The sequence below is a fragment of the Bufo bufo genome, chromosome 9 (genome assembly GCF_905171765.1).
Source record: "Bufo bufo chromosome 9, aBufBuf1.1, whole genome shotgun sequence".
NCBI lineage: Eukaryota > Metazoa > Chordata > Amphibia > Anura > Bufonidae > Bufo > Bufo bufo.
This window is the reverse complement of record NC_053397.1, coordinates 190,862,136-190,875,665: the sequence shown is the minus strand read 5'-3', so window position 1 is coordinate 190,875,665 and position 13,530 is coordinate 190,862,136. Positions and strand designations below refer to the sequence as shown.

General features: G+C 46.2%; 1 pseudogene; it reads left to right on the top strand.

Annotated features, from left to right (window-relative positions):
• Positions 1 to 13,530, top strand: part of LOC120979128 — a 124,823-nt pseudogene that overhangs the window by 34,283 nt on the left and 77,010 nt on the right.

Sequence of the window (13,530 nt, the reverse complement as noted above, 5' to 3'; positions counted from 1 at the left end):
TCGCTCATCCCTACTGACCAGCGATTCACCCAATCCTGATGTGCAAGGTGCTCATATCTATATACAAGAAAAGGAGGCAAGATTATGAATGCCTACATCATTTTATAGGTACTGCTATACTGCTTCCCTAAGGAAGCTGACTACTAAATTACACAAGCTGTCACTGAGGCTAGATTCACATTTTCTGGGAGTTTTCCATTTTTCTGTTCCAGTGTAAGAACCGCTGGGTTTCCGTTAAGGTATCCATCATTATGATGGACAAAATAGCTCTGCATACAATGGTATTTTTTCATTTTCTGGTGGAACCTGCAATGGAGGATGCAGATGTGAACTGAGCCTCAATAATAATAAAAATAATAAAAGAAAACATTCATCTTGTGATAACTCCTCACTCATCTGAGGTGCACGGAAGTTCAGGGCCATGGAATCTATGAAAAAAGTTGGCCAGCACTTCTAAAATCTTATTTTATCAAAGGCTATGGAAACCTTTGGGGGACATTTTTTATTGTTGCATGCACTCATTTTGGGGTAAAAATACAACTTGTCCTTATTAAAAATTTTCAACTGTTTTTCTTCTATAGCTGTCACTTGGAAAGGGGTTGTCACACCTCGAACACTGGTGGCATATCCTATCATATCCTAATGTCAGAGGTGGGGCCCACACCTATCTCTAGAATGGGGCGCCCAAAATTCAGGAGAGCACACCTCTCATTCATTTCTATGAGAGCGCTGAAAATAGCCGAGGTGCTTAATTGCCTATTTTCGGAAGTCCCATAAAAATGAAGGGAGAGCCCACTGTGAAACTATCGGAAATAGCCAAGACAGTGGTCAGCTATTTTCAGCACTACCATAGTAATGAATGGATGGCTGCCGCATATGTGTGGCGTGCTCTCATTCTCTTTGGGAGCTTTGTTCTACACATACGTGCATGTCTCAGAGGTGGTACCGCACCTATCTGACATTGGTGGCATATCCTAGCGATATGTTACCAATGTTTGAGGTGAGACAACCCCTTTAATGGAAACTCACTGATCTCCATTATAGTCAACAAGGTCCATTCTGACCATTTTTTCTGTTTCTACATCGGGACAGAAAAACTGAAAATGTGCAGCAGATGTGAATCTAGCCTCAATGACAGCTTGTGTAATTTGGTAGTCAGCTTGTTTAGGGGAAGCAGTACTTAGCCTTTAAAGTGGTTGTCAGAGCTGAACCCGCACATACCCCCATTTTCACCCAGACAGCCTCTCTGATATAAGCATTGGAGTATTTCATGCTCCGATGCTCTCCTTTGCCCTGCGCTAAATCACGCAGGGCAAAGGCTTTTTTTGGAGATCCGGTGATGTACCGTGCTCTCCACTGGGAAAGCTAGTGAGCAGTGAGCCCCGTGATGTCACCGGCACTAATGGGCAGGCTTTAGCGCTGCCCTAGCCATTTTACAGGCTAAAGCCCGCCCATCAGAGCCGGTGACATCACCAGCAACACTGCTGGGTGGAAGCCTCCGCTTAGCAGTGTTAAAAATATAAACAAAAAAGCCCTTACCCTGCGCGATCCAGCACAGGGCAAGGGAGAGAATCAAGGGTGCTCATATCAGAGAGGCCGGAGGGGTGAAAATGGGGATATGTCTGGGTTCAGCTCTGAAGCCGGACAACCCCTTTAAGTCATTGAAAAAAATGTGAGTTAAAATACCATATTGCTTACATTTGTCGAGTGCTACAGTGCTCGTAATCATAGCCTTAGGCCCCTTTCACACGAACGATACATATTGGCTCCGGATGCGTTCAGTGAAACTCACACTATTTTGCAAGTAAGTTCAGCGATTGGGTTCAGTTGCTCAGATTTTTCGGCGCGGTTGCAATGTGATTTGATGCGTTTTTCACACGCATGATAAAAAACTGAAGGTTTACAAACATCATCTCTCAGCAACTATCAGTGAAAAACTTGCTTCCGGATGCAATGCGTTTTTCACTGAAGCCCCATTCACTTCTTTGGGGCCAGGGCTGCGTGAAAAACACAGACAATGCTATTCGTCTACATGTGAATGAAAATGGTGAATTAAAACACAAAGAAAAATCCCTTTCCTTTCATTCTGTCTCTCATTCACAGCATACAGAACAAAGCAATTGTGTTTCCGTTTAAGCAAGAACATTCGATTGACTGGTCCCAAAAAGTGGCAGAGAAGGCAATAGAGCTGGAGCACTGCGAAAGGAAGCTGCTTTTAAAGAGTGGAAATATGAGGTAAAGTGCAAACTGACATAATCAACTAAGTCTTGACGTGTCTGTGAACATCTTTCCTTAGAACACTGCATTGTGCCGTTGCTCTGTTATTCCTTGTAGAAATGTATGAATTAATTGACAGCTTGATGTCACTATTCCCCTTGAAAATGGCCGATGTGTCTGGCATACACTGTTTATGGCAGACACTATGTATGGGGGCACTAGACAGGCACTAATAAGAGGGCAGATGTGGATCACTTTATATGTGGGCCATATGGCTGTCTGGCACTCTACTTTTTAAGGGGCACTTTCGTTGGCATTTTCATGGGTTATTTTGGCTTTGAAAACATTTTTGTCTATATATGTTGCCGGAGAATGAAATTTTGTGATGTCAGAGAAGGGGAGAGAAAGTGAATAACTGCAACCAGAGAAGATGTTGAACTTAATTATCTTATTTCCTATCCACAGACAAGGGTAAAGTATCTGATCCACTGTCCCTGTGACCCCTATAGATCCTGAAAATTGGGGTATCATTCCATCTTATAATTGGAGTTACTGTGCCAGGTCAAGCTTGTATGTTGGCGCTCCATTCGTTCCCTAAGAGACTCCTGAAGATGGTTGAGTGCTGTACTGAACTATTTACCGTGTTTCGGCAGTGGGTGTGGACCCTGTGTACCAAACAACTAGTATGAACTGTGGGCTAACTCTAAGGGTGTTATCCTGACAGTCCACCGGTATTTAACCCCTGAATAGGGATTTGGACTTCGCTGTGGGGGAGCCACCAGGCTGCTACCTCCTAAGATATTCCTGGTGTGGTTGACGGCTGACCTGTGGGGGTCAGATACACTGGTGCGTGGCACCATGGAGTCAGGCAATAAGTGTAGTCTGAATATGGGCCAAGGTCAGGGCAGGCAGAGAACTAGCGTAACCAGGAGACAGGTCGAAGGTCGGGCAAGCACCTCAGAAGCAATACAAGGAACAAGGAAAGCAGGTGGCATGGAGTAAGAGTGGGCCGTCAAGTAGGAGTTCGGTACACAGGTAGTCATCTCATGCACCCTCCCCATTGGGAAGATGCCTTATATACCCTGTGGTGGCCAGTCATAGGCTGGGGAAGGATTTGGACGTGCGCGCGCTGACCCTGAGGCCAGGAGAGTGTGAGCGTCCTATAGGACACCAGCCTGTAGAAGAAACTACACGTGGCAGCAGCAGAAACTGCCCCTGGCTAGGAGAAAAGTGGAACTAGACCAAGAGAGGGGGTCCAAGTACTGACCAAGTTCTGGGTCAGTAGTGCACCCACCCCCTGTGTCTGCATGGAACAGTGGGGCAGCGGTGCGAACGGGACACCAGCGCAACACACAGCAGTCCCATAGAAGGAACGGAGCAGCGCACAACTAAACATGCTGCCCTGCTGCTATTGGGGAAGGGGACCCGTGTTCTCAGGATTAGTTGGGATCGCTGCAGTCAAAACCCAACTGATCAGATATGTTAAACAGATAGAGCTTCATCTTTTGTGCCTTTGATTGCGCCTGATCAATACTGTATTCCCTTTGTAGCATGAGAATGCAGTGCATCCCACCTGCATAGTACAGATGGATGCAATGCAGTGGTGATATTATTTTTTGACAGTATGGTGAAATTTGAATACTGCATTATAGTATTTATCCACAGAATTAAAGTGTTACAAAGTGCACATGGATCCACTGTGTCTACTGAAAAAATTTGACTTAGGGCCACTCCTAAGAGCTTGAGGAGGGCTATGTAGCCCCCCTGGTCTTTTACCTCTATACAGTGATCTCGACTTTGCTGCAGGGTAACCACCAGGCCACTATCTTCAAGAGACATCGGGGTGAAGAGACACCGATAGAGAGCACTGAAGCTTTTTCTTTTACCAAGTGCCTGCAGCATGGCTCTGTAACAGAAGATTCCTACTTAACCTGCTCCATCTTCAGTTTACATCCAGCTGGCTACGGTCACGGACAGGCTGAGTTGGCTGGGTTCACATCACATCCTACATTTAACATTTGCATTTGGAAATAATGGCTACAAATGCACAGCACATTATGCTTTTCTATCATGCAGAGTCCAGTAAAAAGGCATATACTGTATGTTAATGTGTACATTATTTTTTTTACAATGGAACTCTATGGTGATGGAGGCCGCTGTATAGCATATGTCAGAGTCATCCATTTAATGTATTTTTGTTTTTTGTATACGTTAAAAGTAAGACAAAAACATGTTTACCCAGCCTTTGAGATGCTTATTTGATCACTGTATTATGGTATAGTATGCTGATTTCATGCCGGTATTATTTAGTCCCTCTATAATGATATTACTATCAAAGTAAGATATGCTCCGTAGGTGGTGGTATTATTCACCGAGGAGCCTGTGGTGTTATTTATTCAATGTTTGGTCACATTATAGCATCATGTTATAGCAGTATTAAAAGGTCACTGTATGACGGTAGTATGAAACGGTGTAATTAACCCATTATACTATTATCAAAGGATCAATAATGATCAATCTTATTGAATTACATTAAGCAACTAGTTTCTAAAAATACTTGTGATGTTTATGTAAAGATGGGAAATCTGTAAAATTCATTTTGATTGTAAGTGTTCGATCATCCCGCAGCACCTCCAACAATGGGGTAATAAAGGGTTGCATGGTACCCATTAAAATAAATAGGCAAGTATGTACAGTATATGCTGGGTGGTCCATAGTTGCCCTCTGCATCGGCTGGATAGTGATATTAAACATAGGGATTATCCCATGATTAATGGTGATGAGTGGCAGGGGCAATATTCGAATTTGCGATATTTCTCGAATATTTGGGTGAATATTCGCCATATATTAGAGAATTCGTGATCTCCAGTCATTATTTTCTTGATTGCGAAAATTCGCAATCAACACTACTCCTAAAATCAAAGATATTGCAGCCTTCTCATTGGCCCACAAGCTAGAAGCAGGGAGGGATCATGTGTACAGTTTAAAGAAAAATCTCAAATATTCGAAATTACGAATATATCACTATATTCTAAATATTTGCGAATTCTCGAAGTGCAAATATTCGCGATAAAAATTTGCAATTCGAATATTCGTGATCAACACTAATAATGGAATAAATGAAAATTAGACATTATATAGTACATTACTATCTCTTACTAACAAAGCTAGAACCAGCCCTGTACCTCACATGGATCCAGAGATCTCCACATTCATTGCTCTGCTAGATTTATATCAAGCTAGCAGCTCAAAGGGAGCGTCCTTCTCAGGGAGCGTGTCCTTTTTTTCTGCACGGGATCACAGCTCAGGAGACATTTGAATGATGAAACTTAGCATGTGCATCCACCTTAGTGAGGTGAACAGAGAAATACTAAAGACGACAAACAGCAGGTGGCGCTATACAGATACATTTTATTGAATAACTCAGTGGATATACAACATTTTTAATTACATGCAATTACAAAAGTATTCAGATCCAGGTGCTGGTTTGAAAACTGCAGGGAATTTTTCATCTGACAACCCCTTTTAACTTGCCGATTGGAATATACTCAAATAGAAAGGTTCTCTAATCCGGCCAATCCCTTTCTTTTTTTTAACATTTGCATCCCAATGGCAAAATGATCAGCACCTTGACGGCCGAACTTATATGTATATCTAGCGGTAATGTTTTGATGCCGGGGGAAATGCTATTTTACATTTATGACAGCACATATAGATTGCCTCATCTGCAATGTCTATTCTGATAAACGTACTTCGTTATTAAGATTTATGTACTGATAGGTAAAGTGAGCAGGAGGAATTCGCTGTTCATTATCGTAGGGACCTGGATTTACATTACTTCGTTAATTCGCCATTAATTCATTCTATCTGTGCTACCGCAAGCCAGATATGATTAGCTGACATGTGCCTGGACACTTATTGGAGAGTGCAGATGCAATGGCGGTCGTAGAAATCGAACATGATGCTAAGTACTAGTAATGAGTGATGCGTTGTCATGGTAACTCGAACCAATTAGCTGCCAATGATCGGCAACCTAGCAGTGGATCTAGAATTGCATATTCACTGATAAGATGAGGTCAGGGCTGCACCACCAATGAGGCCAGGTGAGGCAATCGCCTCAAGCAGCACCTGGTAGGGGCAAAAGGGGGGCAGCGGAAGGGCCATGGGCAATGAGCTCTTTCACTGTGGCAAAGGGGTTAAGTTAAGAAATTGGCATTGGGGGGGTCAGTTTTCACCTCAGGAAGCGGAAAGGTTAGATGCACCCCTGGATAAGGTTGCTCAAAAATGGTAGGAGAAAAATTTAACAGCGACAGATAGAAAACGACAAGGTTAATTCATACAATACATAGATTAAATAGCCTGCAAATCCATGAGTTACAGAGTTACTGTACTTTCACACAATTTCAATTCATTTAATAGAAAATGGTGTGATTAGAACATTTCCAAATCACTTCATATAAACTGTAAAGTAATGGTCTCTAGGAGTCTCACTTTAACCTAATTTACAGTCCAATGCCTGTTATCAGACAAGACCTGTCCCTGGTAGAGTTGAGCGGACACCTGGATGTTCGGGTTCGACGGGTTCGGCTGAACTTCACAAAAAAGTTTGAGTTCGGGACCCGAACTTGACCCCGAACCCGAACCCCATTGAAGTCAATGGGGATCCGAACTTTTGAGCACTAAAATGGCTGTAAAAATGTCATGGAAAATGCCAGCAAAATGTGATTAAGAGCATGGCAAGTGCTCTGCAAACAAATGTGGATAGGGAAATGACTTTGAATAACATAAAATACGTCGTGTTAAACACACATTCAGACAATACACTGGCTGCAGGGCAGGCCTGCACCTCCAAGGCATAAAGGGCAAGCTCAGGCCATGTGCCTAATTTGAAGACCCAGAAGTTGAAGGGGGCAGAACCATCAGTCAGTTCGTGTAGGCGTGTGCAAACATACGGCCCCACCATGTCGCACGTCCCCGTGATGTTCACGATCCAATAGGATATCTGTTGATCAGAGTTCCACGCCGGAGAGGGAGCATGAAAAAGAGAGACCACATCCAAGGGTGATCAATGGATGAAATTGAATTGTGATCGAGCGGAAATGTGGGAGAAGCTATTAAAACTGAAAATTTGAATTACCCACTACCGACTCGGGGAGGTAGTGACGAAAAATAACAATACAGGACTCTTAAGATGCCCTGTTATTGGAATGATTAATAAAAAATTATAGGGAATGTCACTGTGGTATTTTGGATTTGGAAACGTTAGCCAGGAGAGGCCCTGCTGGCGCTTTGTTGACTCTAGATAACTTCTACCTGATCGCACATCCCTGTGACATCCACCATCCATTTGGATATCTTCTCTATCGACTTTCGATGTTCTTTTCTAAGCCTACCATGTTGATCACGGTTATCGGCGAATCAGGGTTCCACGCCGGAGAGGGAGCGTGAGAAAGGGAGCCCTCATCAAAGGGAGGTCAATGGCTGCAATGGGATGAAGTGGAAATGTGGGACAAGTTATTAAAGCAGAAGGATCGAATGGAAGGGCCAATTAAAGACGAATTTTAGAAATTTAAGTCCCTGTCACCTATGCAGAGCAGGGGTTTTTCATTGCCAGAAATGGGTTAATGTCACCCACCAATGGAATAGATTATTTTTAAAAATTTCGGTCCCTGTCACCTATGTAGAGCAGGGCTTTATTCAGGGCAAAAATTGTAAAATGTCAACCCAAGAATGTAACAGAAAAATTTGTGAAATTTATTAACCTGTCTACTAGGTAGAGCAGGGATCTATCACAGCCAAAAATTGTTGAATATCACACGAAAATGTAACAGACAAATTAGTGAATTTTTTAACCTGTCTACTAGGTATAGCAGTGGTATATCACACCTAAAAATTGGTGAATTTCACCCGAAAATGTAACAGACAAATTAGTGAATTTTTTTAACCTGTCTACTAGGTATAGCAGTGGTATATCACACCCAGAAATTGGTGAATTTCATCCTAAAATTGAACAGACAAATTAGTAAATTTTTTTTACTTGTCTACTAGGTATAGCAGTGGTATATCACACCCAGAAATTGGTGAATTTCATCCGAAAATTGAACAGACAAATTAGTGAAATGACATAAAATTAAATAAAATACATACAAATAGAGTTGAGCGAACACCTGGATGTTCGGGTTCGAGAAGTTCGGCCGAACTTCCCGGAAATGTTCGGGTTCGGGATCCGAACCCGATCCGAACTTCGTCCCGAACCCGAACCCCATTGAAGTCAATGGGGACCCGAACTTTTGGGCACTAAAAAGGCTGTAAAACAGCCCAGGAAAGAGCTAGAGGGCTGCAAAAGGCAGCAACATGTAGGTAAATCCCCTGCAAACAAATGTGGATAGGGAAATGAATTAAAATAAAAATAAAAAAAATAAAAATGAACCAATATCAATTGGACAGAGGTCCCATAGCAGAGAATCTGGCTTCACGTCAGCAGAGAATCAGTCTCTTCATGCCATAGCAAAGAATCTGGCTTCATGTCAGCAGAGAATCAGTCTCTTCATGCCATAGCAGAGAATCTGGCTTCATGTCAGCGCAGAATCAGTCTTCATGTCATAGCAGAGAATCAGGCTTCACGTCACCCACCACTGGAACAGGCCACTGTCACACATTTAGGCCCCGGCACCCAGACAGAGGAGAGCGGTCCCGTAACAGAGAATCTGGCCTTATGTCAGCGCAGAATCTGTCTTCATGTCATAGCAGAGAATCAGGCTTCACGTCACCCACCACTGGAACAGGCCACTGTCACACATTTAGGCCCAGGCACCCAGGCAGAGGAGAGAGGTCCCGTAACAGAGAATCTGGCCTTATGTCAGCGCAGAATCTGTCTTCATGTCATAGCAGAGAATCAGGCTTCACGTCACCCACCACTGGAACAGGCCACTGTCACACATTTAGGCCCCGGCACCCAGACAGAGGAGAGCGGTCCCGTAACAGAGAATCTGGCCTTATGTCAGCGCAGAATCTGTCTTCATGTCATAGCAGAGAATCAGGCTTCACGTCACCCACCACTGGAACAGGCCACTGTCACACATTTAGGCCCAGGCACCCAGGCAGAGGAGAGAGGTCCCGTAACAGAGAATCTGGCCTTATGTCAGCGCAGAATCTGTCTTCATGTCATAGCAGAGAATCAGGCTTCACGTCACCCACCACTGGAACAGGCCACTGTCACACATTTAGGCCCCGGCACCCAGACAGAGGAGAGGTTCATTCAACTTTGGGTTGCCCCGCAATATAATGGTAAAATGAAATTAAAAATAGTATTGAATGAGGAAGTGCCCTGGAGTAGAATAATATATTGTTAAGGGGAGGTAGTTAATATCTAATCTGCACAAGGGATGGACAGGTCCTGTGGGATCCATGCCTGGTTCATTTTTATGAACGTCAGCTTGTCCACATTGGCTGTAGACAGGCGGCTGCGTTTGTCTGTAATGACGCCCCCTGCCGTGCTGAATACACGTTCAGACAAAACGCTGGCCGCCGGGCAGGCCAGCACCTCCAAGGCATAAAAGGCTAGCTCTGGCCACGTGGACAATTTGGAGACCCAGAAGTTGAATGGGGCCGAACCATCAGTCAGTACGTGGAGGGGTGTGCACAGGTACTGTTCCACCATGTTAGTGAAATGTTGCCTCCTGCTAACACGTTCCGTATCAGGTGGTGGTGCAGTTAGCTGTGGCGTGGTGACAAAACTTTTCCACATCTCTGCCATGCTAACCCTGCCCTCAGAGGAGCTGGCCGTGACACAGCTGCGTTGGCGACCTCTTGCTCCTCCTCTGCCTTCGCCTTGGGCTTCCACTGGTTCCCCTGTGACATTTGGGAATGCTCTCAGTAGCGCGTCTACCAACGTGCGCTTGTACTCGCGCATCTTCCTATCACGCTCCATTGTAGGAAGTAAGGTGGGCACATTGTCTTTGTACCGGGGATCCAGCAGGGTGGCAACCCAATATTCCGCACACGTTAAAATGTGGGCAACTCTGCTGTCGTTGCGCAGGCACTGCAGCATGTAGTCGCTCATGTGTGCCAGGCTGCCCAGAGGTAAGGACAAGCTGTCCTCTGTGGGAGGCGTATCGTCATCGTCCTGTGTTTCCCCCCAGCCACGCACCAGTGATGGGCCCGAGCTGCTTTGGGTGCCACCCCGCTGTGAACATGCTTCATCCTCATCCTCCTCCACCTCCTCCTCATCCTCGTCCTCCAGTAGTGGGCCCTGTCTGGCCACATTTGTACCTGGCCTCTGGTGTTGCAAAAAACCTCCCTCTGAGTCACTTTGAAGAGACTGGCCTGAAAGTGCTAAAAATGACCCCTCTTCCTCCTCTTCCTCCTGGGCCACCTCCTCTTCCATCATCGCCCTAAGTGTTTTCTCAAGGAGACATAGAAGTGGTATTGTAACGCTGATAACGGCGTCATCGCCACTGGCCATGTTGGTGGAGTACTCGAAACAGCGCAACAGGGCACACAGGTCTCGCATGGAGGCCCAGTCATTGGTGGTGAAGTGTGTCTGATCCGCAGTGCGACTGACCCGTGCGTGCTGCAGCTGAAACTCCACTATGGCCTGCTGCTGCTTGCACAGTCTGTCCAGCATATGCAAGGTGGAGTTCCACCTGGTGGGTACGTCGCATATGAGGCGGTGAGCGGGAAGGCCGAAGTTACGCTGTAGCGCAGACAGGCGAGCAGCGGCAGGGTGTGAACGCCGGAAGCGCGAACAGACGGCCCGCACTTTATGCAGCAGCTCTGACATGTCGGGGTAGTTGCGAATGAACTTCTGCACCACCAAATTCAGCACATGCGCCAGGCAAGGGATGTGCGTCAAACCGGCTAGTCCCAGAGCTGCAACGAGATTTCGCCCATTATCGCACACCACCAGGCCGGGCTTGAGGCTCCCCGGCAGCAACCACTCGTCGGTCTGTTGTTCTATACCCCGCCACAACTCCTGTGCGGTGTGGGGCCTGTCCCCCAAACATATGAGTTTCAGAATGGCCTGCTGACGTTTACCCCGTGCTGTGCTGAAGTTGGTGGTGAAGGTGTGTGGCTGACTGGATGAGCAGGTGGAAGAAGAGGAGGAGGAAGCTGAGTAGGAGGAGGAGGAGACAGGAGGCAAAGAATGTTGCCCTGCGATCCTTGGCGGCGGAAGGACGTGCGCCAAACAGCTCTCCGCCTGGGGCCCAGCCGCCACTACATTTACCCAGTGTGCAGTTAGGGAGATATAGCGTCCCTGGCCGTGCTTACTGGTCCACGTATCTGTGGTTAGGTGGACCTTGCCACAGATGGCGTTGCGCAGTGCACACTTGATTTTATCGGATACTTGGTTGTGCAGGGAAGGCACGGCTCTCTTGGAGAAGTAGTGCCGGCTGGGAACAACATACTGTGGGACAGCAAGTGACAAGAGCTGTTTGAAGCTGTGTGTGTCCACCAGCCTAAATGACAGCATTTCATAGGCCAGTAGTTTAGAAATGCTGGCATTCAGGGCCAGGGATCGAGGGTGGCTAGGTGGGAATTTACGCTTTCTCTCAAATGTTTGTGAGATGGAGAGCTGAACGCTGCCGTGTGACATGGTTGAGATGCTTGGTGACGCAGGTGGTGGTGTTGGTGGTACATCCCATGTTTGCTGGGCGGCAGGTGCCAACGTTCCTCCAGAGGCGGAGGAAGAGGCCGAGGCGGCGGCAGCAGCAGAAGAGGCCGAGGCAGCAGCAGCAGAAGAGGTAGCAGGGGGAGCATGAGTGACTTCTTTGTTTTTAAGGTGTTTACTCCACTGCAGTTCATGCTTTGCATGCAGGTGCCTGGTCATGCAGGTTGTGCTAAGGTTCAGAACGTTAATGCCTCGCTTCAGGCTCTGATGGCACAGCGTGCAAACCACTCGGGTTTTGTCGTCAGCACATTGTTTGAAGAAGTGCCATGCCAGGGAACTCCTTGAAGCTGCCTTTGGGGTGCTCGGTCCCAGATGGCGGCGGTCAGTAGCAGGCGGAGTCTCTTGGCGGCGGGTGTTCTGCTTTTGCCCACTGCTCCCTCTTTGTCTTTTGCTACGCTGTTGGCTCGGTCTCACCACTGCCTCTTCCTCCGAACTGTGAAAGTCAGTGGCACGACCTTCATTCCATGTGGGGTCTAGGACCTCATCGTCCCCTGCATCGTCTTCCACCCAGTCTTAATCCCTGACCTCCTGTTCAGTCTGCACACTGCAGAAAGACGCAGCAGTTGGCACCTGTGTTTCGTCATCATCAGAGACGTGCTGAGGTGGTATTCCCATGTCCTCATCATCAGGAAAAATAAGTGGTTGTGCGTTAGTGCATTCTATCTCTTCCACCCCTGGGGAAGGGCTAGGTGGATGCCCTTGGCAAACCCTGGCAGCAGAGTCTTCAAACAGCATAAGAGACTGCTGCATAACTTGAGGCTCAGACAGTTTCCCTGATATGCATGGGGGTGATGTGACAGACCGATGGGCTTGGTTTTCATGCGCCATCTGTGCGCTTTCTGCAGAAGACTGGGTGGGAGATAATGTGAACGTGCTGGATCCACTGTCGGCCACCCAATTGACTAATGCCTGCACCTGCTCAGGCCTTACCATCCTTAGAACGGCATAGGGCCCCACCAAATATCGCTGTAAATTCTGCTGGCTACTGGGACCTGAGGTAGTTGGTTCACTAGGACGTGTGGCTGTGGCAGAACGGCCACGTCCTCTCCCAGCACTAGAGGGTCCACTAACACCACCACGACCATGTCCACGTCCGCGTCCCTTATTAGATGTTTTCCTCATTGTTCCCGTTCACCACAATTTTGAGAATGGCAAATTTGGGAATGGTTTTTCAACCCAGAAAAAAAAGTGTGATTTTACGGTCACTACAAATAACTTGACCAGCTAAAACAGTACAGATTTGGTTAAATAGAGATGTGAGGCCTGTTTTTTTTTGCGCTGTGTGACAGGTATAGGTTTAATCACAGAATCAGATTTCTATCAGCACGCTAGCGTGTGTCTTAGGTTTTTCTGAATGACACTATCAGTACCTTCAATGTAAGATATTCTTTTTGGGATAGATTTCAAGTAGGCCTCAAATACCAGAAACTAGTTATTTTGAGAATGGCAAATTTGGGAATGGTTTTTCAACCCAGAAAAAAAAGTGTGCTTTTACGGTCACTACAAATAACTTGACCAGCTAAAACAGTACAGATTTGGTTAAATAGAGATGTGAGGCCTGTTTTTTTTTGCGCTGTGTGACAGGTATAGGTTTAATCACAGAATCAGACTTCTATCAGCACGCTAGCGTGTGTCTTAGGTTT